This window comes from Protopterus annectens, chromosome 10.part0 (assembly GCF_019279795.1).
Source record: "Protopterus annectens isolate FY-2018-M chromosome 10.part0, PAN1.0, whole genome shotgun sequence".
NCBI lineage: Eukaryota > Metazoa > Chordata > Ceratodontiformes > Protopteridae > Protopterus > Protopterus annectens.
The window spans coordinates 765,197,050-765,224,580 of record NC_056744.1 but is presented as its reverse complement, the minus strand read 5'-3'; the positions used below and the strand labels follow the sequence as shown (position 1 = coordinate 765,224,580).

At 39.0% G+C, this 27,531-nt stretch overlaps 1 protein-coding gene across 1 annotated transcript in view; it reads left to right on the top strand.

Annotated features, from left to right (window-relative positions):
- Positions 1–27,531, top strand: part of DNAI4 (dynein axonemal intermediate chain 4) — a 1,182,639-nt gene that overhangs the window by 298,086 nt on the left and 857,022 nt on the right. The gene's annotated exons all lie outside the window — the stretch shown is intronic.

Here is a 27,531-nt window from a genome sequence, read left to right as displayed (position 1 = left end):
TGTAAATCAAGCATATACCAATAGAAAAAAGTCCAGTTACTGAAGTACCATTGAGTGGCCAGAATTTTTTTTATTGGTGTATGGCAGAGGCATTAGCCTCAACTATTCAGATTTTTTCCTCATATTTTTAGCTGTTCTTCATAAAATCTGTGGATGTTAAGTTGTCCATCTCGCCTTCATTCTTGCTGGATGGGTTCGGAGCCGACCTCGGCTCCGACTCGGCCACTCTAAAAGCTCGAGAGTTGGTTCCACTGGCTCGAGGCTCCCTTTATATCCCACAATGCTAGGCGGTATTACCTCAGATCTCGTTTGCCGCTACAGCGATCGAGGTGTATGGTTTCTACCGGCTTCAGGTCAGTTATTATAGATTAATCTATAGTGAAATTAAACCCCCTTAATTTAGTCTTTTATAGTTATTTCCCTTAACTTAGTGGATTTTGACCCTTTCCTCCCTGTTTATCCACTCTTTTTTCCACAAGAACTTATTAGTTCTTCCCTCAGGCCTTCGGGCCCTTCCATCCCGTTAGTGGAGTGTATGTGTTTTTTTTTAGGGATCTGAAAAACAACTAATCTCTTTTTTTTAGTTAACCTTGTGGACAGTGTAATCGGTGTGTTTGTGTGTGTGTGTGGTTACACTTTCCTTGAAAATGTCTAAGGAGTCAAAGGTCTCAGGCTTCAAGAAGTGTGACTCGTGCTGTCAGAAAATGTCTCTGACAGACGGTCACACTTCTTGTGTATACTGCCTGGGACCTTTACACCTGCAGGACTCTTGTGCTGTATGCCATGGCTTCAGCCCTAGAGTCCTGCAGGAAAGAAAAAACAAACTTATTTTAAGAGGTTTGCTTAAGCCTGAGGGTTCCCCTACTGCTACTTTGGGCAAACCCTCTAAGGCTTCTAGGTCCTTGACTCCAGCTTCTGAGTCGAGGCCTAAGGCTTCGAAACCTAGTGCTACATCGGCTCCGGCTGGAGCCGATGAGTCTCGGATTGCAGCTTCTGTGGTTCCCTCGGCTCCGGCTGGAGCCGAGGCATTGGAAATTCCTGGGTCGGCTCCGATCAGACCATCGGAACTGACATCTAGAAAGAGGTCTAGGTCACCGTCCCTTGGCTCCGTTCATTCGGCTCCAGCGTCTCCCTTGCTGTCTGAACGGAGCCATAGATCTCACTCCTCTAGATCATCGAGGCTTTCGGATCATGACCTTCAGAGGGTAGTGAGTCGACTTCTTAAGTCTGAGGCACTGGCCCAAATGCTTCAGAGCCTGACTCATCAGTAGATGCTTGACCCTATCCCTCAAAATGTTCCTCCTCCGACTCCTTTGAGCTCGGGCAGGCGTTGAACCGAGACTGTGGTAGCGTCGGAACCGATACAATTGTCTTCGGTTCCGTCGTCGGCTCCGATTTCTTCCTTTGAAGAATCTCGGCGCCGGACTTCCCTCGTTGGCTCCGAGGGGGTGAGTGGCATCGGACCCTTGTCCGACCCCGCTCTCCCTCTCGGTGCTTCGGCGCTGGTGCGTTCGGCTCCGACATCCGCCTCGAGCCATCACTGTCGGTACCGAGGGGTTCTCAGCTTCGGAGCGGGGACCTCTGGCTCTGCCTGACAGGGGTGCGTTCGAGGTCATGCGGAGTGTGTTGGAACCTGGTTCAACTCCACAGTCGGCTCCGTCCGCCCCTCCCTCTTCGGTGCCTCAGGTTATGTCTACTCACTCCGTCATCCCAGACCGCAGAGAGCCAGCTCCTCAAGAATCCCTGTGGGGATCTCATCCTCTTCGAGGCCTCTCCTGAATTGGCAGGGAGCCCCTAGGAAGAGAAAGTGTAAGAGGAAGCACATAGACTCACCTGAGTCTGTCACCTCTGACACAGATTTAGAGGATTCGAGGGTTCCCCGTTCCCCTTCTGAAGATGTCTCCTTTGCAGACATTCTAGAGATCCTGAAACAGAGGGAAATTAGCCAGCCCTTAACCCTTCGGAGGATGAATCTGTGTATCTTGAGGCGTTTGGCTCTCGCCCTTCCACCTCCTGGGTGTCCCCCACCTTTGGCCCCCTCATGCAGGTGGTAGCAAAAAAGGCTTGGACGGCTCCTGACTCAGTAGACCCCACCCCCAGGAGACCTTCAAAGTTTATCACAGCACCAGCAGATAAGCAATTTCTGACCAAGGGAGTTTCTGTGGATGCTATGGTGGTAGCTGCTGCCACTAAGAAGGAACTAGCTGATCCTTCGGTGCCTGTCCATCCTCCTAACAAGGAATCTAGGTCTATGGACAGGTACGGGAAGCGGATGTTTTCGTCAGCGACCTTTGCTATGCGTTCGCTGAACTACCTATGCCATTTCACTCGTCTTCAAAGAGACTTGATCAAGGAAGCGAGTGAGATGTTGAAGGACCCTACAGCTGCGGGTTTTCAGGACAAGATGAATGCTCAGCTGGCTACCCTAAACTCTATAGCTAACTCTTCCATGCGCCTCCTTTCATATGCGGCTGATGGAGCGAGCAGAGCCGCAGGGACAGGTGTCGCCTTACGCCGGCATGCCTGGATGCGGCTATGCAATTTTGCGGACCCTTTTAAAACGTCTTTCACTAATTCCCCGTTTGATGGATCATCTCTCTTTGGTCCTCAAGTGAAAGAAACCTTGACGAGGTGCGAGACGGATGGCAAAACTCTTTCTGCCGTCGAGTCTGTTTTCTACTCCTTCTAGGCCTTACCCCAAAGGCCAGAAAAGTGGGAAAATGTGGTTCATAAACAATCTCAAGGGACTTTGCCTGACGCACAGAGTCGGTTCCCCTCCAGAGGGGGGAACAATAATGGTAGACGTCGCCCTAGAAGCAGGGGGGGTCCGCAGAACCAGGGCAATCGAGAAACCTTTTCCGATAAGCCCTTCCAGCATCCCTGAGGTGTTGCCCGACTGTCCACCTTCGGAGGCAGTCGGGGGAAGATTGTCACTGTACCCAGAAGCCTGGCGATCCCTAACTCAAGACAAGTGGGTACAGTCCATCATTTCCGAAGGCTATTCCATTCCGTTCTTTCGTATTCCAAATCAGTCAAAAAAATCCCTTCCAGATGTTCCACTCGCTCAAAGGGATCAAGCAGCGTTGGAAATATCAAAGTTGCTTGCAAAAAGAGCCATTCAGCCAGTGCTAGCAGACCAGCAAGGATCCGGAATCTACTCCAAATTCTTTTTGGTTCCAAAGAAAACAGGGGACTGGCGACCCATTTTGGATCTCAGTATCTTGAACAAGTCGGTCAAGAAAACAAGATTTCAGATGGTCACGCTACAATCCATCCTACCCCTATTGGGAAAGGAAAACTGGATGTGCTCTATAGACCTCCAGGATGCGTACTATCATATAAAAATGAACAGACGCTCCAGGAGATTCCTCCGTTTCCGGCTGGGAACCAGTCACTTTCAATTCAGAGCCCTGCCCTTTGGTCTCACCACTGCCCCCTGGGTGTTTGCCAAATGCATGGCAGTGGTAGCTTCTCACCTGAGACGTCAAGGATTCCAGGTTTTTCCATATTTGGACGACTGGCTCCTCACAGCTCCTACCAAGCATCTTCTAATGGCCAGAGACTACACCTTTCGCATTTGTCAAAAGTTAGGCATCTCAGTAAATTGCGAAAAGTCTGTTTTGTCGCCTTGTCGTGCTATTACCTTCATAGGCGCAAATTTAGACACAGTCAACATGTCTGCGAGACTAACAGACCAAAAATAGCAGACATACGCAAACTGGTCTCCCTTCTCTTCCACAGCAACAGAGTCAAAGCCAGATTAGTTCTGAAAGTACTGGGGATTATGGTGGCTGCTATCCCTCTACTTCTATTAGCCAGATTCCACATGAGAATCCTTCAATGGATGCTCTTCACACAATGGTCGTACCAGCAACTTCCGATGTCCCACACCATTATGATTACGCAAGCATGCAGGAATCATCTTCTTTGGTGGATTTCTTCCCCCCAGCTCTTCCTGGGAAGACCCTTTGTTCCTTCCCCTCCGGTTGCTACTCTGACAACGGATGCCTCCCTGATCGGGTGGGGGGGGCATTATCAGGGCAGAACAGTCCAGGGCATATGGCAACCAGACGAACGCCACTTGCATATAAATGTTCTAGAGATGAGAGCAGTGCTTTTAGCGTTGCAAGCCCTTCAAGACTCTCTTCCCTTGGGAACAATAGCAATCCAGACGGACAACATGTCTGTAGTGTGGTATATCAACAAACAAGGCGGAACCAGGTCCTATCCCCTATGTCGAGAAGCACTCAGACTGTGGCAATGGGCGATTTCTTCTCAGCGGTTTCTGATAGCAACGCACATCCCCGGGAAGTCCAATCTAATCGCGGACAAGTTGAGCAGAGCTATCCTCATGCCTCACGAGTGGTCTCTGAAAGATTCTATTTTGGAGAAAATTTTTCTCAAGTGGGGTCAGCCTTGCTGCGACCTTTTTGCTACTCCCCAAAACAGCAAGTGCAGAGATTATTTCACCCTATTCCCGTTACCAGGCCAGCCCAGCAGAGGCGCTCTAGTCCAAGTTTGGCCCCGGGGACTTCTGTATGCATTTCCTCCCTTCCCACTAATCTCTCAAGTGATACAGAAAGCTATCGCTCAGAAGGCCTCATTGATCCTCATTGCTCCTTACTGGCCTCGACAGGTTTGGTTCCCCTTTCTACATCAATTTCTGTTGGAGCAACCTTGGCATCTGGACCTAGTTCCAGATCTTTTGATCCATCAATCGGGTCAGTTACATCGCTCCCTCCCCTCTCTGAACCTCACTGCTTGGTTCCTCCAATTCCAACCTTAGCCAGGCTTCCTCAAATATCTCACTCTGTTCGAGATATTTTGATAGCTTCCCATAAATCTTCCACTTGGAAGATTTATCTTAGTAAGTGGAAATGTTTCGCCTATTGGGCTCAAGGAAGGGACATAGATCCTTTCACTGCTTCCATCCAAATAGTCCTTGACTTTCTAGCTGAATTCTTCCGTGCAGGTTCATCTCCTTCTACTCTTAAAGTTCAATTGGCAGCTATATCTAACTTTCATGTGGGCACCTCAGACTCTGCCATCATGTCTCACAAGCTTTGCAAAGCTTTCTTGAAGGGAGTTTTTCTTCTTAGACCTCCTATAAGAAATCCTCCTCCCTCTTGGGACCTTAATTTAGTTCTCACATCTTTAATTCTTCCCCCTTTTGAACCTGCAGCCTCCTGTTCAATGAAATTGCTATCCTGGAAGACTCTCTTTCTGGTAGCCATTACTTCAGCTAGAAGGGTCTCAGAGCTTCATGCACTCAGCAGTCGACCACCGTATCTTTTGTTTCATAAGGATAGGGTATCCTTACGGACCAATCCATCCTTTTTACCTAAAGTAGCCTCTGCGACAAATCTAAATCAAAACATTGACCTCCCTGTGTTTTTTCCTAATTTTTCTAACAGGTCTGAACAAAAATTGCATTGGCTAGATGTCCATCGTCAATTAAGGTATTATTTGGATAGGACCAAACAGATCAGAAAAACTGACCAGTTGTTTGTCTCTTATGCAGAAGGCAGAAAGGGCCTTTCAGTTTCGAAGGTATCACTTTCCAGATGGCTAACATCCCTGATTTCCTTTGTGTATGAAATTAGACACCAAAAGTTGCCTAACAAACCAAAGGCCCATTCGACTAGAGCTTTGGCTACTTCTATAGCTTTCCAAGACAGGCTGCCTATTGATACCATTTGTGCAGCAGCTACATGGGCTACTCCTCACACTTTCATTTCTCATTATAAGTTGGATTTAGCTTCTAGACATAGAGCTAATTTTGGTTCCACTGTACTCAAGAGTCTGTTCCGATAGGCCACCGGGACAAGGTGCTAGGGACGCGGTCCCATCCAGCAAGAATGAAGGCGAGATGGACAACTTAACATATAGAAGTTATGTTCTTACCGTAACGTTCCATGTTAGTTGTCTTCTTCTCGCCTTCTTTCTTGCGTCCCACCCTCCTTCCCCCTAGCCTGGACAGACCTAGAGGAGTTTGATTGTGACCTCTCTTTCTACCACCTCTATTGTATATAGGTATATGCTATACTGTGCATATATTCCTTCATCAGGTTTTCAGGTCACCTTCTTCCCTTCCTTTTATAGAGGTGGGTTTTCCCGTTTCCAGTGGTTCTGGAGTTATTATTGGCTGGGCCTAGCTTACAAATGAGATCTGAGGTAATACCGCCTAGCATTGTGGGATATAAGGGGAGCCTCGAGCCGGTGGAACCAACTCTCGAGCTTTTAGAGTGGCCGAGTCGGAGCCGAGGTCGGCTCCGAACCCATCCAGCAAGAAAGAAGGTGAGAAGAAGACAACTAACATGGAACGTTATGGTAAGAACATAACTTCTATTTTTCTGACAAATCACTGAGGAATGAAGTCATTAAATAATGACACGCATTTCAGTTTCAGACTTTCTTTCATTCAGACCATGCTCATAACACAAATATTTTTATTCTCACAGCTTTCTAAAATTTTAAGAGCAACATTTACAATCATTCCACTTTTGGAGCCTTTTCCCCCTTTATTTATGGCTTTGTCCACATTTATTGAGCTAAGAGGTTGAGAGGCATATATGGAGGAAAGATCAAATGTAAGGAAAATCAGGTACATTCTGCAAAACTAAAGAAATGTACCAGATTTTCCTTGTATTTCTGCCCTGTCTCTGTTATACCTCTCAAATGGCCAGATGTTAGAAAAAAAAAGCAATAGAGATTTTTCTTTCCTCAATTGCTGGTTTTCCCCAGTACTGGTGTACTGTGCAAGTTTGGAAAAGTAAGCCCCATATGCATGCCCAATACAGCAACAAATATGGAAGAATGCAGAAATAATGTGGAGGAACACCATGGTGCTGTTATCCAAAGACATTATTTAAGAAAAGTAAACAATTTATTTCTTAAATAATGTCATTGTACAATAACTAACTTGTGGGTATGGGTTTATTGAGGATTTACCCGCAGTTGTCTTTGTTTAATAACTCGGGCTTTGCCCTTGTGATCAAACTACTCCAACCATGGGTAAATCCTCAATATAACCACACCTACTAATCTGTTATTGCTTAACTAATTGACTGAAAGAGGGTGTTGATAATATTGTTTGTGACATATTGGTATCAGGTGTTATCAGAGAAGGCTTTTGCATTATATTCTTTCCATTATCGATTAGACTGTGACAGTACAACCTTAAGCTGAACTTTAGCTGAAGAGGTGTAACTGTAAAATCAGAGTTACAGCACTGAGATACAAAAGTCATATTTTAAGTTTAAATGACTTGAAAGTAGCTAGCGACAAGGTCAGAGTTGTTGTTCATAGGTTCATAGATTACTACTAGGCTAACTGCCCTTGTGGGCCATTTTAAGCCTAGCCAGTTACCCCTTGTGAGACTCAAACCCTGCACCTTGTGTTTGTAAGGTAAACACTTTAACCATTATGGCAACCTCGCAAACCATTTTCCATCAGAAGAAGTGCTTATAAGGTTCGTAGCCAAGATCAAGTAGTGAATGAAAGTTGCATTCATGAAAATTTTGGAATAAGAATGGAATGTTTTTTGAGTAAAGAGCAAGAAAAGAGTTTTGAAATGCTCAGCTATCTAGTAACAAATTAATATAAACTGAATTATTTTGTTGTGACTAAGCCAACCAGAATGTAATTGGTGCTGTTGGTTTAGAAGAAGGCAAACTAGTTGCCTATGGTTCAATTGCCTTTAATGACTGTCCGGAAGTAACTGCTCCTATAGAAGAAGAGATGCAAAACATATAAAATTGTTATGAAAGGTTTAAGGGAAGAAAATATTAGTCAAAAGTAATCATAAAGTGCTGTAGAGTGTATTGAAGAAGTCAGTGAATAATGCACCACCCAGGCTGTAAAGAATGCTGATGTGTTTACAAAAATAAGACTTGCAGTTTAGAGTGTGACGTATACATCAGGAATGAGACGCATATCGCAAACATGCACAGCCTTTCATAATTGGTAGAACTGCAAAGAGATCTACTTGGAGATGAACTGTAAACTAACTGGATGATATCCACAGCTATCCATAACAGAAAATCAGCTAAAAGGGTTTCAAAAGTGTACTGAGAATTACCTAAACATGCAGAGGCTTAAAGTAGTTACTACGAGAAGTTGGTAAGAGCAAATGACTGTTGTGAAGCAGTAAATATATACTTAGTTTTCATTTAAAGAAAAGATTAGTTGTAAGTAAGGTTTACTGCTCCAAGCAGTAAATTGTTAGTTCCAAATAATTTAGGGATGTTTTATGTCAGCCATGCACAATTCTCACTTGGTCATAGTGTAATATAAAGAAGGTCCTTGTGAGATGCTATTTTGTTCAGAAACATTTCCACAAATAGAGCAAGAAGTTCAGTACTGTGAGATGTGTAATCTGTTTTCACAAAATAATCCAGGAGAATTCAGGTCTGAGAAGACTAAATACTATTTAGAAAGCTATAGAAACAGTAAAGAATTTAATAAAGAAATTACAGAGCATTAGACTGTTATGTGGACTGTCACTTAAAATTATTGGAATACAGATGTACCCCAAAGCAATGAGGATCACTTGCTTAGATCCTTATGGGACATAGATTAAAAGAAAGCATTTCAACTTCTATTTCTTTCTTGACATTTGAAAACTAAAATCAGGTTCAAGACTTACTACAACAGAAGCAGTCAATTCAAATGAGAAAAAAGTTTACCTGAAGGAAGCGAATAAAGTAAGAATTCAGCAGAGTTTCAATAAGAAACTTCAAGAAGCAGCTGTTCTGAAGAAATGAGAGAAGCCAATGTCATGTGCTGTTCATATTATTGATGGCAAAGTGTCAAGAAGAAATTGGATGTCAAATTAAAATGGCTTAGAGTTAATGTGTGTAACAAAGAGACTTTGTGAATGATGTTTCTTGAAGTGCTGGAGTATCTCGATAACAGTCAATAGAGCTACCCAACAAGGATCTCCTAGAGACATTTGCTGAACTGGTTGCAGGATGAGAACACCTGTCTTAATTGCTTAGAAAGTCACCTGAAAATGAGGTTCTGACTAGACTATTAGATGTTGAGACTAAGAAAGTAATTTTATAACTAAAGTTGTCAAGGTTTCTAAGATTACTTAAAAAATAGCTAACTCTGTACCCACTACCACTACCTTCCTAATATATGTCAACTTATCACACGTTCACTGCTGCTGTGTCTGCCTCCTCCCACTCCCTGTGTAACTCTACTTAACCATCGGATTCATGGCTGCCTTCTTCCTTCCTTCTGGCTGAGAGATCCTCCCTCCCTGCTTCCCTTCAGATGGACCTCTGTCTTGCCTCCTGCCGAGAAAGCACTGGCTTTGTCTTCCTTTCGTTACTTACTATCATACCTTGCTACTATCCCTCCATCTTGGCTTTCTTCTTTTTCGGACCACCTGTGTCCTTTCCCCAATTTCATCCTTCCTTGCATCTTAGCTGTTCTCCATTCTGCTTATTTCCTCCAGTGCCTTTATATTTACTGCTCTAACCTCTCTGTTCCCCTGAGTACATATGTCCATGACTTTCATCCTCTTTCTCTCTGAGGTTTTCATTTTCCCACTATATCTTGTTGCCACACCTCTTCAGCCACTCTTTACCATTTTTTATCTGACTAGCCAATCACTGCTGCCTATAGTTCCCATATTCTCACGTAAAGTTCCCCACCATCCTTCAGACCACACATTCTCTTCCACTGCAAACCTCCCTGAGGCAAGCTGCTGACCCACACCATTTGAGCACCATATTCATCTCTCTCTCTTTCCTTCTGCTGTCATTCACTGTACTCCTTCCTTCAGTCTCATCCTGTTTCACTGCATTGAGTTTCTCCCCTTTTTTAACTTTTTATTTTTTAGTATCTAGCTGGATTTCTCTGCCTCAAGTATTTTCACTGACCAGACAAGTTAAGAAAGAATTAGGTAGCATGTAAGCAGCTAAGGTGGCATCTCTACTATTTGTTGAGCTCCAGATGATGCTCAGAATATCATAACTGGATGGTTACCTGGTTACTAGGTTAATTAGTTGACCTGAAATGCTGAGAAGTGTGACAATGTGAATGTTTTGTTTCACTTTCTCCCTTTTCTCTAAGTCTGTGCAGTCTCAGACTTGGTATGTATAAATATATACACACACACACACACACACACACACACACACACACACACACACACACACACACACACACACACACACACACACACTCATATACATATATAGGTCTACTTCTAATAATCAAAGTACCACTCACCCGAAGACGACTTTACTGAGACGACAACACTGAACTGTTAATTTACTGAACAATCACACTACCAAATTTTTTAACAGGGTAAGCATGCACTTGGCCAACATGGGGGAATTTGCCCTTTTCCCCACTGCAATCTCAGAGAGTTGATATATTTTAGTTAGGGTGTTGTGGGGGGCACCGCCCCCACATTGGGGGTGTGGGGGTGTAGGTTTCCACCTGGGTGGGTTTGACATACTGAGGTGTGTTTCTCTTTCACTGTTGGCCAAGTATATACTTACCCTTTTAAAAAATTGGTAATGTGATTGTTCGGTAAATTAACAGTTCAGTGTTGTCGTCTTGGTAAAGTTGTCTTTGGTAAGTGGTCTTTCGATTATTATGTACGTGTTTGTGTGTGTGTGTGAGTGCGTGTGTGTGTATATATATATATATATATATATATATATATATATATATATATATATATGTATATGTGTATATATATATATATATATATATATATATATATATATATATATATATATGGATTCACTTCAGAAGCTCGAAATACTGAAATCTCGAATTTCAGTATCTCGAGCCCAAGAAGTGGAATCCACAAAACAACGAAAACTAAAAACAGCGAAATTCATAACCTCGAATACCAGAAGTTTTGAATTTCGCGGTTTTACTACACACACACACACACACACACACACACACACACACACACACACACACTGTCCACCACACAAACACACACAATCACTCTACTACATGCACCCCCCCCACACCCCCCTACTTAAATATTCTCACTCCGAAGTTGCACTACATACAGACACACACAAAACACCACCACACAAGCTACTTTCTCTTCACACACACACATCACAGCAACAAAACACACTGACACACACCACAGCCCCTACCTAAACCCCTTAGCATACACTTACCTGAATACGTGACCATAGCGGAACTTTACAAGCATGAAATTCAAAACCTCTGGTATTTGAGGTTTTGAATTTTGCGCTTCTAAACTTTTGTTATTATGTGGCTTCGGCTTCTTGGGCTCGAAATTCGAGATTTCAGTATTTCGAGCTTCTGAACTCCACGAACTCAACGAGGAATTAAACCCACAGCTAGGACAGCTGTTTAATCATAGTCTTACCTCTGGATACGTACCCAGGGAGTGGTGCACTGCAACTGTGGTCCCACTTCACAAAGGCGGTGCCTCCACCGACTCTGGAAATTACCGGCCCATTAGCTTGACAAGTCTTATCTGCAAAGCCATGGAGAGGATCATAATGGACCTCATAAATAAAGACATAGGGAATTGGCAGACTTTGGATCCATCCCAGTTTGGCTTTGTCAAAGGCAGATCATGCCTTCTAAACTTGGTTGACTTTTTCGAAACAGTCACCAAAGCCATTGATGAGGGAAAGGCAGTCCATACAGCCTACCTCGATCTGGCGAAGGCCTTTGATACAATACCCCACTTGGGTATCATTGAAAAACTCATCAGCTTAAATGTTAACCCATACATCACAAGATGGGTTGCAAACTGGCTGAGTGACAGAACCCACAGGGTCAGAGTTGCTGGCGCCATGTCAGACTCAAAGCCTGTCACAAGTGGTGTACCACAGGGCTCAGTCCTGGGCCCACTCTTGTTTGGCATCTACTTTTCCAAAGTACAAGCAAACACAGGAGGGTTATGGGTGACAAAGTTTGCAGATGACTGCAAACTGGGCGCCATAGTAGAAAACACATCTGACACAGATATCCTTCAGAAGGGTCTCACAGAAACGGATAACTGGTGCCAGAGCCATGGCCTAAAGTTAAATGCCAAAAAATGCATAGTCATACCCTTCGGGAAAAACAAGGTTACCCCTAGCTACCAAATAGGTGGCAATCCACTGAGTACAGAAGAAGTTATCAGGGACCTGGGGACCCAGGTTGATAGTAGTCTGTCATTCGACACCCATGTAGCTAAAGTAGTTAGGAAGACCTTCTACATTGCCCACCTTATCATGAAGGATTCTCATCTAGATCAAGGGAGGTCATAGTCTCCCTATACTCATCACTCATCAGACCAATGATTGAGTACAATGCCCCATTCGGAATGTATCTGACCCGACACTTGCAGCAGCTGGAGAGGCCACAAAAGTTCCTCACCAAAAGGATAAAGGGTCTCAAACATCTGTCCTATGCTGCCTGACTGAAAGAACTCCAGCTCTATTCAGTCGCTTACCGCTTGCTCAGAGGTGACCTTTGCCTAACATACAAGGCCATGTCAAACCCAGATTTGATGAATATGCTTCACCTCAAAAATCTAGATCCGTCAGAGCCACAAGGGTGGGAGACTTAAACCTCGACACGGCTATTAATAGGACGTGCTGGAGGGATAGATTCATCACCCAAAGACTCCCTATGCTGTGGAATAAAATCCCGGTATATGTGAGGCAGAGCACCTCGCTGGCCTTGTTCAAGAGAAATCTTGACCAATGGATGGGAGATCGCAGATATACCCCAGGGATTACCTCAGTGTCACTGCTCAACAGAGGCACAGCAAAATAATGGGTATAGTTCCCCATACTAAAGGGGTGGCGTAAGCCACAAAACTATGGGCTAGGCTTGTAAATGCCCTCGGGCAGATAGCCTAGTATGAACCTATGAACCTATGAACCTATGAACGGAACCCATGTGTGTATATATATATATATATATATATATATATATATATATATATATATGTATGTGTGTGTGTGTGTGCATGTTTGTGTATACATACACACACACACGCACGCATACATACACACGCACACACACACACACACACACACACACACACACACACACACACACACACTGCAAGGAGGCTTGTGTCTCTGAAAAAAAGAACTTTTTTGTGGTTTTGTCACTTTGGGAGTGTCACTGTTTTGAGTTGTGACCTTTTAGACATTTTGGGGTGAGTTGATTGCTCCATTGTTGAGGTCAATCTTTGCATCCATTTTGAGAACATATAACAAATGAGTTATGGTCCTAATTCTTTATCATCTTAACTCATGAAGCTCATGGAGCTTTGTCTACTTGTAGTATACTATTACTTACAGGAAAAAAAAAAAAGATTAGGAGACTACAATTTTGAAAGCCAGGAAACAGTTATCACTGCCTCATAGACAGTGACCAGAAGCTAAGTGTCAATGGCTTCAGAAGCTTTTAGTCATTTTACTTTGCCAGACTTTTGTTTTGTGTGCGACAGTATGAAGTATATAACAACTTTTTAAATCTAGTCCAAGGATTCAGGAAACGGAGCAGAAGCAAGAAATAATGTAATATAAACTGATTTATTCACTAATAAATAAACAATTGCAAAGATTAGCGCTTTCACTTCAAGAGCTTCATCAGATCTATCACAAGAAACATAAACCTTTCCAAATATATATATCAAATTCAAAGCCCTAGGAGCCAATCACATACATATTCCAATTAAGTCTTAAAGCACTATAACTCACTGAAATAAATATTCCTATCATACTAAAACCTATGTTCTACTACCTATAATGCATAAAAACATAAAAACTACATTATGTTTAAAATAAAAATAAACATAAACTACATACCCTATATACAATCATAAAAAATATATATATATATATATATATATATATATATATATATATATATATATATATATATATATATATATATATATATATATATAAAACATATATGTGAAACAAAGAATGTATATACATGCATGTATACATCAAATATGGACACATGAAAAATATATTTATATATACACAACTAACACAATACTATATAAAAAATATATAAAAAATATATATATATTTATTTAATATTCCTACGTTTTCTTAACATGGGCTTTATGGAAGCTCTCTCATTAAGCCCTGAACCTTTGTCCGCTCTCAACATTATTATCCAACCACTCTCTTTACATTCAGTGTGATTCCTAACATCACCTTCACGTGTGTTAGGAATTATAGTTTCTAAAGCTCTAAACAGAAAGCTGTGTGCATCCCCATGCTGTATTACATGCTTTGCTAGTGCATTGTGCACTGATCTTTTCCTGATATGGTAAATATGCTCTTGTATCCTGTCCCTAAGGGGTCTATTAGTTTTTCCAACATAAAAAGACGAGCATATCTGGCACACAGCCAGATATACTACATTAGAGGTCATACAATTAGCATTAGTTAATGTTTTAACCTCTTTTTTCAAATCTGGATGGAAAAAACTATCACTGGTATCGATGTATGAACAAAAATTACATTGTCCACATGGTTTTGTATTCCCATTCACACTCAAGACTTCCTCATATCTAGGATAACATAGCATCCTCTTCAAGTTATACTTATTCTTGAACAAAAATTGTGGTCGTTCTCCAACTATCTTCTTCACATCATCATCAGTTTGTAAAACTGACCAATGCTTAGTAATAATGTCCCTAATATCAGCATGGTCTGATGTAAAAAAAGTAGAAATTTTGACTTGAGATAATCTCTGGCTGGTTATAACTTTATCAGTGATCTTAGTTGGCCCAAAATAAGGTGCTGCTACATCAGATCGCAAATCCAAAATATTCCTTAGATACTCACTGATCTCTCCATCCCTATAACCTCTCTCTAGGAGCTTTAACCTCAAGTTATCCAGTTCTGTTTCAAAACCCACATCTGTAGGATTTAATCTAGAGGCCCTGACACCTTGACCTTTAATAATGTTTCTAAAAATGTATGGTGGGTGCATACTCGATCTTAGAAGGAGTGTATTACGGTAGCATGTTTCCGATACACTCCTGTATAAATCAACCCGTTTGGTAGTTTCTCAATATACAGGTCTAAAAATTCTATCTTGTGTTCAGAGCATTGCATAGTGAATTTCAAAAACTCTGTTAAACTGTTCATAATAGTGAGCAAGGAATCTAATTGTTGTCTACTCCCACTCCATAAAACAAAAAGGTCGTCCACAAAATGACGGTAGAAGACCACATGTTCTTTAAAAACCATCTCTTGAAAAAGAACATTTTCTTCCCAATATGCCAAAAACATATTGGCATAACTATTCGCACATGGTGTCCCCATTGCCACACCATCCTGTTGTCGGTATATGGTATCTCTAAACATAAATAGATTGTTCTCTAAAACAAGCTCTAAAAAATGTGTAACCAAATCAATCTGTATAAGGGTGTAGTCACTATGTTTCTTTAAAATATATATTGAATGCCCAAATCATTGGGTATAATCGTAAACAACGACTGTACATCAAATGTGACAAATATATATTCTTCTATCTCCCTATGTGATTCCAAGCATTCATATAATTGTATTCATATAATTGTATTAAAAACTGTTTAGAGTCCTTTAAAACGACCTCATTTTTATTCAAGATTGGCCGAAGATGTTTCTCAACATACACCGACAAATGCTCAGTGACCCACCCGAGACTATGGGTCTCATAGGTGGGTCACGAGTTTTCTTGTGAATTTTGGGGAGCCCATGTATCATGGGAACGAGTGGTGTTTTGACAGTTAAAATTCAAAGAGTTCCTTATTTATGATACCACCTTTAAAAATATCTAAAAGAGTGTCCTTTATATATTTTTTAACTCTATGCATCTCTTCTCTACTAATTTCTACATAGAATTTATCATTTAACAGGCATTCCATGGAAGAGCAATATTGTTCCATATCCATAATAACAATACATCCGCCTTTATCTGCAGGTCTGATTATAATAGAGGTTTGAGCCTGAAGCTTTTTCAGACTCTGTCTCTCTCTATAACTAAGGTTGTCATGTCTCTTATATTTCCCACAATTACTCAGACTACCATAGTACTGATAAAGTTCATCCTCTGTCAGTTTTAAATATGCCTCGACCAAAGGATGGTTTATTGGCACAAAATGACTCAAATTCTTAAACTTAAATGTTTTATCACCATGTTCATTCATTGTATCCACCCCTACCTCTGTGTTATTATATAACAACTTAAGCATTACATTTCTACAAAAGAAATGTGTCCATATTTGATGTATACGTGCATGTATATACATTCCTTGTTTCATATATATATATATATATATATATATATATATATATATATATATATATATATATATATATATATATATATATATATTTTATGATTGTATATAGGGTATGTAGTTTATGTTTATTTTTATTTTAAACATAATGTAGTTTTTATGTTTTTATGCATTATAGGTAGTAGAACATAGGTTTTAGTATGATAGGAATATTTATTTCAGTGAGTTATAGTGCTTTAAGACTTAATTGGAATATGTATGTGATTGGCTCCTAGGGCTTTGAATTTGATATATATATTTGGAAAGGTTTATGTTCCTTGTGATAGATCTGATGAAGCTCTTGAAGTGAAAGCGCTAATCTTTGCAATCGTTTATTTATTAGTGAATAAATCAGTTTATATTACATTATTTCTTGCTTCTGCTCCGTTTCCTGAATCCTTGGACTTGGTTATTTACATTTTTTAAAACTTGGAAAGGGAGCGTTTACCAGGTGCATTGGCAGTAATTTTATTATTTTTGATTATTCTGTTCGTTTTTATAACTGCTGTCACCAGGAGCAGGACCATGCAGTCTACTGCGTGTATCGAACTTGATTATAATCTGCGTGGTGAGACCTTTATGAATGAAGCGTTACAATGGAGGTTTGTCCAATATCTTGATTGCTCGAAGAGTATTTCTTGGCAGTTTGAAGCAACCGCCCATGATGACGACACTCCGGATGTGACCGATAATTTGGAGGAGTTACAGAAGTTATTGGATGAGCTTGAGAGAGATTTTTTAATGCTTAAGTGACTTCAAATGCAACGTTTACATCTGAAATATTGCCTTGAGAAGTAGATTATTCCTAGGGGACTTAGAGTCTTCAATATGCCCAGCCAAGGACGGCATTATCCGGACTTACTCTCCAGGTGGCAACAATTGAACCTCGAGGTAAGCTGGAAGTATATAGAACTTCTTATTGATTTTTTCACCCCAGAAGAGACTATTTTAACTGAGAACATTAAAAAGAAACAGCAGTTTATCTTTAATAACTTTTCGAGTGACATTGTACAACCTTTGTTTGAGAGTTTGTTGGATGGAATATCAGTGTTTGAACGCAAATGACTCCACCAGAAACGGAATAAAATCAAGAGGGATATGAACGATTTTCAGTTGGGCCACGTCTTTATGTGGCCTAGACATGGACAGAATATGACTGTGGTGATGGACAGTAATTGTAATACTAGTGAGCGAACAGTTAATACCTCCTCTAGGAGCCATAATAATGTTAATATGACAGTTAATCCATCTAAAAATACTATGAATAATAGTGAGGAAAATGATGTTAATACTACTGAAGGTAGAGTTTTTGCTAATCAGGATACTGTTGAAGTCAATGTGTCTCCAGGTCATACAAAATGATAGAATGAAGGGAGCAGGGTTACATGGTAATGAATTTTTAAATGCTGTAAAATCAGGCAATAATTCCAATGTGTCTGTTAATGAAATTATTCAAAATGCACCACACACTACAGTGCAAGAGAGGAATTTATATCCAGAAATTCAAATAATTAAAGACAAACCCTCTGTAACACATACATCTGAAGTAGTTGTTAGACCCAAGGTTTTGAATAAGTCTGCTGAGCATTCCTGTGGTATAGGTGGGGATGTCCCTTTTCCCCTTCCTGTCCGATTGGACAGGGGGATAAGAAGAGCACGTTCTATGAGCTGAGGTCGGCAAAAGAGGAAACTTTCAGGGGAGTTTGCACCCCACCAAACTATCAAGAAGATGTGGACAGACAAAAGCAAACGTTAGTCTATAACATATCTAGTTATATGTTATCACAAGATGAAGAGAAATTATTATGTAAAGGTCTGAACTTTATTCCTACAAATTGTAGTAAGTTAACAGATATTGTAGTTGATTTGAAAACCTTTTGTAGAAATGTAATGCTTAAGTTGTTATATAATAACACAGAGGTAGGGGTGGATACAATGAATGAACATGGTGATAAAACATTTAAGTTTAAGAATTTGAGTCAATTTGTGCCAATACACCATCCTTTGGTTGAGGCATATTTAAAACTGACAGAGGATGAATTTTATCAATACTATGGTAGTCTGAATAATTGTGGGAAGTATAAGAGACATGACAACCTTAGTTATAGAGAGAGACAGAGTCTGAAAAAGCTTCAGGCTCAAGCCTCTATTATAATCAGACCTGCAGATAAAGGCGGATGTATTGTTATTATGGATATGGAACAATATTGGTCTTCCATGGAATGCCTATTAAGTGATAAATTCTATGTAGAAATTAGTAGTGAAGAGATGCATAGAGTTATAAAATATATAAAGGACACTCTTTTAGATATTTTAAAGGTGGTATCATAAATAAGGAACTCTTTGAGTATTTAACTGTTAAAACACCACTCGTTCCCATGATACATGGGCTCCCCAAAATTCATAAGAACACTCGTGACCCACCTATGAGACCTATAGTCTCTGGTGGAGGGTGGGTCACTCAGCATTTGTCGGTGTATGTTGAGAAACATCTTCAGCCAATCCTGAATAAGAATGAGATTGTTTTAAAGGACTCTAAACAGTTTTTAATACAATTATATGAATGCTTGGAATCACATAGGGAGATAGAAGAATATATATTTGTCACATTTGATGTACAGTCGTTGTTTACGATTATACCCAATGATTTGGGCATTCAATATATATTAGATTATTTAAAGAAACATAGTGACTACACCCTTATACAGATTGATTTGGTTACACATTTTTTAGAGCTTGTTTTAGAGAACAATTTGTTTATGTTTAGAGATACCATATACCGACAACAGGATGGTGTGGCAATGGGGACACCATGTGCGAATAGTTATGCCAATATGTTTTTGGCATATTGGGAAGAAAATGTTCTTTTTCAAGAGATAGTTTTTAAAGAACATGTGGTCTTCTACCGTCATTTTGTGGACGACCTTTTTGTTTTATGGAGTGGGAGTAGACAACAATTAGATTCCTTGCTCACTATTATGAACAGTTTAACAGAGTTTTTGAAATTCACTATGCAATGCTCTGAACACAAGATAGAATTTTTAGACCTGTATATTGAGAAACTACCAAACGGGTTGATTAATACAGGAGTGTATCGGAAACCATGTTACCGTAATACACTCCTTTTAAGATCGAGTATGCACCCACCATACATTTTTAGAAACATTATTAAAGGTCAAGGTGTCAGGGCTTCTAGATTAAATCCTACAGATGTGGGTTTTGAAACAGAACTGGATAACTTGAGGTTAAAGCTCCTAGAGAGAGGTTATAGGGATGGAGAGATCAGTGAGTATCTAAGGAATATTTTGGATTTGCGATCTGATGTGGCAGCACCTTATTTTGGGCCAACTAAGATCACTGATAAAGTTATAACTAGCCAGAGATTATCTCAAGTCAAAATTTCTACTTTTTTTACATCAGACCATGCTGATATTAGGGACATTATTACTAAGCATTGGTCAGTTTTACAAACTGATGATGATGTGAAGAAGATAGTTGGTGAACGACCACAATTTTTGTTCAAGAATAAGTATAACTTGAAGAGGATGCTATGTTATCCTAGATATGAGGAAGTCTTGAGTGTGAATGGGAATACAAAACCATGTGGACAATGTAATTTTTGTTCATACATCGATACCAGTGATAGTTTTTTCCATCCAGATTTGAAAAAAGAGGTTAAGACATTAACTAATGCTAATTGTATGACCTCTAATGTAGTATATCTGGCTGTGTGCCAGATATGCTCGTCTTTTTATGTTGGAAAAACTAATAGACCCCTTAGAGACAGGATACGAGAGCATATTTACCATATCAGGAAAAGATCAGTGCACAATGCACTAGCAAAGCATGTAATACAGCATGGGGATGCACACAGCTTTCTGTTTAGAGCTTTAGAGACTATAATTCCTCACACACATGAAGGTGATGTTAGGAATCACACTGAATGTAAAGAGAGTGGGTGGATAATAATGTTGAGAGTGGACAAAGGTTCAGGGCTTATGTTAAGAAAACGTAGGAATATTAAATAAATATATATATATATATATATATATATATATATATATATATATATATATATTTTTATATATTTTTATATAGTATTGTGTTAGTTGTGTATATATAAATATATATTTTTTATGTGTCCATATTTGATGTATACATGCATGTATATACATTCTTTGTTTCACATATATGTTTTATATATATATATATATATATATATATATATATATATATATATATATATATATATATATATATATATATATTTTTTTATGATTGTATATAGGATATGTAGTTTATTTTTATTTTAAACATAATGTAGTTTTTATGTTTTATGCATTATAGGTAGTAGAACATAGATTTTTGTATGATAGGAATATTTATTTCAGTGAGTTATAGTGCTTTAAGACTTAATTGGAATATGTATGTGATTGGCTCCTAGGGCTTTGAATTTGATATATATATTTGGAAAAGTTTATGTTCCTTATGATAGATCTGATGAAGCTCTTGAAGTGAAAGCGCTAATCTTTGCAATCGTTTATTTATTAGTGAATAAATCAGTTTATATTACATTATTTCTTGCTTCTGCTCCGTTTCCTGAATCCTTGGACTTGGTTATTTACATTTTTAAAACCTGGAAAGGTAGCGTTTACCAGGTGCATTGGCAGTGATTTTATTATTTTTGTTTTAACTTTTTAAATCTATTTTATCATCTTACTGCTATTTTGTGGTGGCTGTACTGACTGCTGGTATACCGTTGTGTGAGACTACAGCTTAATGTGCTGAGAAATGCTTTACAAAACATTGTTAAGCACCTATCTCATGCCAGAATGATGCTTAACAAAGTTGACTTTTTTCCTGAATTTAGAGCATAATTGTGGTAGATCATAAACTATAACCCATTTTGTTCCAGCAGTAATCGGACTGTTACTGGCAAGTGTGTGATTCAGCTGTCTACAGCTTGGATCAATGGTAGCTTTTGGTTCTCTGACTGCAATCAATTGCACTGATCACCCTCAAAATACAGAAACCCCAAGGCTGACTATATTAGTTGCATGAGTGCAAGAAACACAATCCCTGCATAGGAATGATGACTTTGCCCCATTAAAGATCCTCAGTACTTCACATTTTCGTTCAAACAAACTATCTTCCAAGAGCAGTCATAGGTCTGCTGGCACTGATAATCTTTTAGCTAAGAATTTCAGCTACTAAGGGATGCGTATATATATATATATATATATATATATATATATATATATATATATATATATATATATATATATATATATTCTTGTTTATTACCATATAGCAGTACATGAATCAGCAATAAATAAAATATAACATATTAACAGTACATAAATCCACAATAAATAAATATAGCATGTTGTATTAGTGTATATTTTTTTAAATTTGTGTTGGTATAATATCCTTACCAGTGCAGGATAGATATAATTTTACTGCCATATATAATCTATGTGAGCTATGTTGATTCTTTTATATCTTTATGAGTGGGAGGTTAGCATAAATGATTAAGGTGTTTACATTACAGACACAAGGTACAGAGTTTGATTCTCACATGGGGTAATTGGCTAGGCTTAAAATGGCCCCAAAACACACTCAGTAAAGTTTGTATAGTGACCATTTACTCCAGTTTGTGTGTGTGTGTTTTGTAGCTTTTTTGATTGTTTTTTACTGCTGTTGCAGTGTGGTGTTTTTTTAGTCTTAAAATGGCCCAGAAGGGTAGTTAGCCTACTTCTTATCTATGAACCTATACCATTATTTCATATGGGAATGCTATAAGCCTGTATGTCAACAGAATCTCACATCTGTTGCATAATGATATTCATGCATGTTAGTCATTTAGGACACTACTGTTTTGTTTGTGTCTTTCGGCTTTTCCCGGTTAGGGGTCGCCACAGCGGAACTCCGGTCCGCTAATGATTAGCAGTAGATTTTTTACGTGCCGAGTTTGCCAGCCCTGATGCACAACCTTCAACGAAGGTACGCCCATTCACGCATGTCTCCACACAGAAGACGCTCTAGCTTTGAATCGAACGGCACAACGTCTTGCTGTGAGGCGACAACGTCACCGCAGCACCACCACTGCAGTCCTTAATCCTATATATAAGATGTAGCTGTTAGCTTGTATTGTCTAGCATGTCTCAGAAATATCAAATGTCAAAGATTTCATGAAAATCATGAACATCATACCAGTAAACTTTATTGCTCTTATCTTTATTTATGTAGGTTCTGACCATTACACTTGGACAAAAAGAAAATTTAATGTTGTTTTGCTGAAGACATTCTGCATGGATATACCCATCTAACTTAACTGGTCAATAAAAATTACACATAAATAAAATAACTAAGGCACATCATTTCTGCATAAAATGATGGAAATGAGGGCATTATGATGGTCATCATTGCCTGTTGCAGAAAGACAGTTAACACTGCAGTCACATGATAGTACATACTTGCAAGAGGGAGCTCATGCATATGTATACACACACATATACATACTTACATACTGTATGGGTCCCTATCATAACACTGAAACCCATAAAGTCGAACCCACGTCACTGAAAACTCATAAAACTGAAAAAGGTAGAACTGTACAGAATTGTGTAGAATGTATACAATGGTGTCATTTCTTATCATAGGAATTATTCGGGAAGCGAGTCTAGCATAGTATGTGTGAATTATGATGGTCAGCATCATGTTGTACCCCCAGATCTGCAGATGCTCGTATTTGCTCTTAAGCACTGATTCCCTGTGTGTGGTGTTTTTTTGTTTTCACCATGATTGTGCGATCATGGAGTTAGTATATAAGTAAGGTGGGTGTAGGGAGGACTTGTCCCCCTGCAAAACATGTTTTATGATATATTTCTTGTGGAGAATGTTTTCAGTATTATAATTTTTCAGTGTTATGAGTTTTTGGTGGTATTTGACACAGTTTCATATATTATATATATATATATATATATATATATATATATATATATATATATTTTTTGTGTGTATGTATACACATACACACACACACACACACACACATATATATATATATATATATATATACATATATACATATATATATATATATATTAGCTGGGATAGAGCATTGATCTGCTAGGGACATTTTTATATTCAGCCCATTGTTACAAATTGAGAGAGTAAACACAAACAAATGCAAGTTAATAGCAACTGTATAAATCATTTAACATCAAGAAAGGGGTATTGTTTCCTAGTCAAGATAATATTGGTTATATTTAGGTGATATAATAGAAAACTACAGTCATATCTATCAATTTCTTAGGACAAGAAATAAGGACAAAGACAAAAATAATGGGGGGAGGGTGGCAAAGGCCCAAAATCAGGTACAGATTTTAAATATTGCACTTCCAAACTTAGAAAGTTGTAATGGAATTAGCATGCATTTTCGTAAGGATATGACATCTAGAACTCAAATGTTTGTCATTGTTTAGTTACTTCAGTCCTCAATGATTTGCCAGAAAAATATCTATGAGTTAAAGATCAAAAATATGAGGCAACAATCTGTAAATTCTGCAAAAATCTGAACAGTTGTGAGGTATGGCTACAGTACATTTATAGAATATACAGAGTACTACTCTTAACCTCTTAACATGTAGATGATATTAGAGAGACCAGCAAATTATTTATGTTTTATATAGAGTACTGAAGCTTTCAGAATCCAACAATAGAGCACAACAGGAGGGAGGGGAAGATGATGGTATAAATAGATAAGATGGTTAATCAGAATATTAGTAAGTATGAAGGAAGAAAAATGGTGGCAGAAATAAGGCATAAGCTAAAACTTCTCATATCTCATGTGCAGGGAAACAGTGAACATTTGAGAATGGACCTTGAACCAGCACTTAATTATTCTTGTATGTTATCTGCCAGACTGGGAACTCAGTGGTAGTCTCATTAAGCAATCAGTGTCAATGAATAACAACATGCAGATGTCTATTACTAAATTTAAGAATATAACAGACCAATGACAACTCCATGTTCTGATTTGATTGTTTCAAAGAAAATGCACAGGCTTTAGTCCCTTACTCCACTCTTCATCCTTAAGGATGTACGACATATGCTTTTTCATTTTCTTGAAGTATGGACATGTACTACACTTTTTTATCAGATATTGGTTCACTCATCTAAGATAAACTATATGAAACAATGTTTACATGATAGATTGTCTTAAAGGCTATGTTTACATGCTAGATTTTCTTAAAGGCTATCTCCTGCTAAAGTACTGAAATAATGTCTTTTGTGGAGATTTTTTTCCCTTAGTATCCTCCGTAGGAGTGGAAGAACCCCCATCTGGCCTCTTAAGTGTAATTAACTTTGGTATTGTGAAGATAGGTGAAGCCTAGCCAGATAGAATTTTGTAGATAATTCTGTCATTTGTAAATATTAATATAAGCCACAGGCTTGTTCTCTTAAATGGAAAAAAATAGTGTTAAATGTGAAACTGCAAAAATGTAACAACAGTGCACTCTGCTGTAACAAAGCTGATAAGTCAATGCTTTGATGTCAAAACTTGAAGCCGAGATGTCTAGATAGAGGCAGTTTGCCTATTGTTTTGAGGCCAGAGTTAATGGCTAGAATTTGCATGTATAATTTATTTTATTGCTCTGGTTCCTGACCAGCTGCAAGATCAAAAGGGCTATTAACCTCTGAGAGTCTGTTAGCTTGGAAACCAGAAAGAAATGATGTAATCTGAAATGAACCAATGGTACTGTGTTATCAATTTAAGGACAGAAAGAATGAGAGCATTTGAGCATTTGTCTTGAGAACATCCAACTCACCACTCTGCCTGTGTCTGTATGTAAGTAGGATTTTAGAACTGTGTTTTTTCTTAGATATAGCTAGGAATTAGGAAGATTAGACTAAGTGTTTTTCTGTGTTGATGTAAGAACTTTTCTACTGTATTATTGTAAGTATTTCTCTGTGATCTCTGAACTCTTGACTAGCACTGTGTAGTAAGAAGTGTTGTCTTGTTTTTTTTTATTTATTATTAAATATTTTTAAACCTTTCAACTGTGGCTGTTTTGTGTAGAGATAATATAAGCTTTAAGAGTACATTGCATGTATATAGTGATACTGTACCAAGTCACTCCAAATAAGTCTTGACTGTTTGGTTGCACTTACAATTTGGATAATAATATTGCACAGTATGATTGAACACCCTTTCATAAGGGCCTTTGAGTAGCTGATAAATATTAGCTGGGTAGTGGCAGTGATTTCTACCATATAGTGTGGGTAAAAGGGGCACAGCTAGAGAACCTGTGCCAACCTTCCCCAGGAGTGTCTGTGTGGTTGTATAAATGCTTATCTCAAAGTGTGTGTGTGTCAGCGTCTTGGGCAGGGACACGAAGCACTGGTTGGGCAGTCCAAATAAGTTCTTGGTGTTTTCCCATTCTTTTACCTTTCCCTCTCTAGTTATTTGCTCTGAATACCTTGGTTTCTTTGCCAGTTTTCACCAATAAATTCTAGCCCACCTCTTGCCTATTGTCTATATCCCTAATTGCAGTTATTCCTATCGGCAGAATCTGTTTTCTCCATTCCCATGTTGAGTTTGTTATTAGGATACTTTCTGCTACTTTATGAATATAATATTCTGTATGATTACTGTTATTCTTAAAGGTTTGCATCCAAAATCTGTCTTTCCTTGTTTCTTGAGCTCCCCATTTCATCATCATCTCTGTCCACTTTGAATTATAGTTTACTGCTTGTGCTAAGTATAGGAGCCTTAACTGTGTTGCTCTGAGATACCCGTTTAAATAGGGTAGTCCCAAACCACCTTGTTCTTTTGGAAGAATAAGCTTATCCCACTTGACTCTTGCCATCTTCTTCTCCCAGATAAAATTCTTCAGCTCTTTATTAATTGCTTTCCACAGCTTCTCCTTTGGTTGAAAAAATATGCCTGAGCACACAAATATTGATGTCAGCAGTGTAGGCAGCAAAACCTATAGCAAAATATCTTTGAAGGAATGGATGTTGTGGTAGTATGAGTACATTCTCACCATCCCCTGTTTGCATATGAGTTGAATATATGTAGCTCATTTAGTTAAATACATGTTATGCTTACAGAGTTAAAGTTGTTAGCTGGAGTTTGCTAGTTTCTTACTGGAAAATCTGAATATCACAAGGAGTGATACAGCTATTATTTGGGGGGCAGGGAACATACCTTTTGACACAACAAGGAAAACACCAGCATAACAGCTAGTCTTGGTATGGAAACCTTCAGGAGCATGAAAAACTGGTTAGATGGCATATGTTACTGAGCAGAAGTCCAAAGTTTTTAACTGCAACTACTACTAATGCCACCACCACTACTTCTCTTACCATTATTAGTATATACAGCTACTACTACTACTGCCATTACTAGTATTACTACCACAGCTACTACTACTTCTACCACCAACCACTACTATTGCTATCACCACCACCACTACTACTATTGCTACCACCACTACTACTGCTACTGCCACCACCACTACCCAGGAGCGGCCTTAGGTCAACTGGTGCCCTAAGCAAAAGGGCTCCATCGCACCCCCCCATCACACCACTCGGTGCCCCCATCCTGGTCTACCTACACCAAATAAATACTGGAAAAGTGCCCCTGCTAGAGTGGCGTCCTAGATGGTTGCCTAGTTGGCCTATGCCTAAGGCCGGTTATGCCAGTACCACCAGTACTTCTACTACTACTACCACTACTATTTCTACTAGTACTACTCTGAGTGCTTCTCTCTTTCAAAAGGTTATCACTCATTGTGACTAAATGAATCATCATCAGTCCTCACTTCAGCAAAAGTGACACACCAGAAGCAGTCTTTTTAATAGATGACTACTTTTGGAAACTTTAAAAAACGTGTTTTCTGTGGGAGGTGTTTTTTTTTTTTTTTATACTCACAAACTTATCATAGTCAATTCTAATATTATTAAATTTTGGGTTAAGGAATATTTCCATTTCATTGGTATCAGAGTGGGGGGGGGGGGGCAGTCATTCACATATAGTCATCCCCTAACATAAACATGTGCACGTGTGCACAAAACGACTATATTTATTCAGTCAGGCAAACTCTTCCCTGTCAGTTTTTACACATGAAAACATCATTAAGCCAAACTTTCTGTAAGGTTCCGCTAACTCAAGTTCATTGAAATACAATTCCATAAAATAGTCTTTGGTA